Genomic DNA, 3,741 nt, shown 5'->3' with positions numbered 1-3,741 from the left:
AGTCATTAGACCAAAAATTTGAAAGTTTGACAACACAATTGACCTGGAGGAATCACTAGTTTGATTGGGTGACACCATCAGTGCACACTTTCTTTGGAAATTAGGCATAATTGGTACAATTAGGTCTATGATCATAGTGGCAATTAGGACCTCCGCAATTTGATTATGAGTTTAGACATTTTGGGGATTTATGTAACTTTGAAAAGGTATTTGAAAGTGTAATTTGTTTTCCAGGTCCTTTGTCACATTTAGGAGTTATTGGGAAAATAGTCTATCGAGGGCTACAAGCAATCAGAGTTTTTGAAGCATCTCACCGCTAGGAAGTTGGAAGACAAGAACTAGTGGTTGGATTATGTTGTTCTAGTCACCCATAGAAAAAGTACAAACTGGTTGCATCCCATCCTTTTGGTTGTATCTACTAGCATACTTATGTGGTTGGAAAGTTGAGAAGGGTCAAGGGTCAATTTGGTAGGAAGGAACACCTTTTTTGTCAAAAGAGGGTAGGTGTGAGTTAGAAACACCTTGTGACCATTGGGCTCTACATCTATTTCTATTTTACAATATAATACGAGATCATTCAAGTTTAAATATCTACTATCACATTTATTTTCCTATTTGTCCAACTTTGATGGTGGTTTAAAAGAATTGTTCATTCTAGTGTCAATTTATGTTTATGGTAGAACTTTCTTTTATAGTTTGATTGAGCTCACACTATGGTTGTCTTTTTAACTTAGCTTTGTCTTTCTACCTTTGTAGAGTTCTATATTTTAATTTTAAAATTAAAAATAAAATACAAATTGTTTAGTTTACAACTTAAGATTTGCATACTTTCAATTTTTTTTTAAAAATAATTATTTGAATCTAATGAACAATAAATATTTGATAGTTAGATTGTATCAATGTTTTCACTAGAATTTTGATGATATATTTATAAATTTTATTGAAGTACGTACTTATTTTAATTAAAAACTAATTACATATCTGAATGGAATGGAATTTGAAAAGTAACAAAACATAAAACTATTTCAATTTGCTAAACAACATTATGTTTATTAAAATAAATGTACAACATAATTCAAATGTAATAAGTTTAATATGTTTTGTTTATAAACATTTAACTGCTTTTTTCTTTATTAGTACTATTGTTTTTTAACTTTTATTCTATTTATTTTCACAATATTTATACACAAAATATTCTAAGTCACCTCATATTGGAAAAGTTTAAATTAGTATTACAACCATTTAATTAATGAAAATGTAAACTAAACGTCATCTTATCATCGTATCCAAATTCGAATCACTCTTTCATAGCAACATTTCTTTGCATGCTTTTTCCTCTTTATATATTTTCACCTCTTATTAGTTTATAAATGTGTATGATTTTATCAATAACTTCTCTTTTGTGTCAGCTATTTTAGGTGCTCAACCATTCCATCCCACCCCTTGCTTGCGCTGTAGATTATGCCTCATTCCTGCTGGACAATTATGATTGATGGGAAAGAGTGTGGAAATAAGTCATCAACCAATCTTTAAAGGTGTTGGCTATCTTCCAGACAGAATGTATCAAAAGTCTTTTTTTAAATCAAATGTCTAAAAACCCATTGGATTTTTTTCAAATTTTTTGTTGTTTTTTATTACAAAACATACAAATCATGAAAAACAAATGCTGAAAATCTATTGTATTTTTTATTTTTTCAGTTTTGATCAAAAGTACATTATGTTTGGAGGATAGTCACGTTGTGTCTAGAAGATAGTCACATCATGTCTAGAGGATAGCCACGTCGTCTTAAAATCCAAAGGCCCATTTAGGTTATGTTCAACCCTCAGTTGAGTTTGACTAACTGTATATGGCTGTTTGACCAAAAGAAATTTGTAGTTTGGATAGTTGCTTTGTTGTAATCTGCTATATGTAGTCAGAAATGCCAACATCCATGCATTTTGACATGTTTGTTTGGATCAAGACAACAAACTACACCGAGCGAAAGAAATTTACAACACAGCTGGACTGGACAATAATGAGCATGGGGAGTTAATGTTAGTGTAAATAATTATTATTCACGCTTTACTTAAGTTTACTTAGGTTAAATGCATTATTTTATTATTTATTAAGTTAGACACCTTGGAGTATGTGCACTCATGAGTTGTTGTGTTGACAACACAGGCGTACGCAACTCTAATTTAACACATGGTGTCTACAACACTGGAGTTTGCATGAACAATTGAGTCATCATATTGACAACACAGTTGTTCGCACTATTATTTTAGCACATGTTGTTTACAACATAATTGTACATGCTACACCTTTATAGGCTTATCTTCTCATCATCGCACTAACTCATGTGCTTAATGGAAGATAACCCACACCTGGTGGACGGGTTTGATTGTAAGAGTTATCATGTTGCTAACTCCTAGACATTCTAGATGCATCATAGAGGCTTTTATATACAAGCACCTCTAGTGTAGTATATCGATCAATTACAATGAATTGAATATCATACTAATCATACTTTGTTGGTTTATTTTGTGCTAGTTATTGTGCTTCTTGGTCTTTGGTGATTTTGTCCTAAGACAAATTCTTACATGATATAAAAACTACACCAATCTTATAATTAAATCTTAGACTGGCTCAGAATTCTATTTTCTTATGACCAACAAAAGTATACTATCGAACTTATCTGTGCACACGTACATCACACATTGAATGCATGCTACTACTCCCAATTGAACCAACGCATCAGCTTTCTTTCGTGGAAGTTCAAAACGGAATTATTAATACTGCAAAGATTTTTACTTATACTCTGTAAACAAAAATTCACTTGTCAAATGAAATTGGTATCTTTAACTTTCGGATCTGGTTCTAGAGGGTGCCTTAAGAGACCACGGGAGGGATTTTCAATTACTCACGGCATCCTATGAGAACTATGAACTAGTTGGAGCAAATGCAACAAACAAATCTGGCGTGTTTAATGATTTTCTAATTATCTATGAAAGGTAGAAGAGGTTGCAAAGCGAATTGATGATATAGTATTGTCGTTGTCATCTATTGACCAACAAGGAATGGCATACAAATCTACAAACAATGGGACAAGCAACGCTAGCAAATTAATACAGCCTCTTCAAGCCATATTCAGTCAGAAGCAAAAAATACCTGACGAAAAATGCTCAGGTATTACCTTTTATCCAATGTCTACAGCTTAGAGAGTAGTGGCTAAATGCTTGGCCATGCATATATGCTACTACTCCATTAGTAATATTCTAAGCTCCACACGGGCATGCACACGTGTATAGAGAAATATGTATATAAACAGGTTTTGCTCTGCCTGAACATTTTAATTTATTAATCTTACATACACATCTATATAAACAGATTTTGCTCTAGCTGAACATTTTAATTTATTAATTTTAATGCGTATCTTTGAAACTTTACATTTGAGGGAACTAGTTTCAATAGCATTGAGATGGAAAACACATGCATGGCTGGCATTTCATGTTTCAGTAATTCACAATTTCAGAATAACTGGCTGACATTTCAAGTTCATTAATTCACAATTTTGGAAAAACTGATATCCGTATCATCCATATTATAAGTTGCTTAGATCAACGTGCTAAATTTTACGATTTATACTCTTTTTAAGTCCCAAAACAATCTGATGCAGTTGGTTTAAATGTTCAATAATTCGCACCTATATTAAGATTATATGCTATTCAAAATAGCAACAAAATGATACTGAACATGATGTG

Source organism: Cupressus sempervirens, chromosome 4, assembly GCF_028749045.1.
Source record: "Cupressus sempervirens isolate cs-2001-9-10 chromosome 4, ASM2874904v1, whole genome shotgun sequence".
In the NCBI taxonomy this organism is placed as follows: Eukaryota; Viridiplantae; Streptophyta; class Pinopsida; order Cupressales; family Cupressaceae; genus Cupressus; species Cupressus sempervirens.
The sequence above is the reverse complement of the archived record's forward strand: the minus strand, read 5'-3'. Positions refer to the sequence as shown.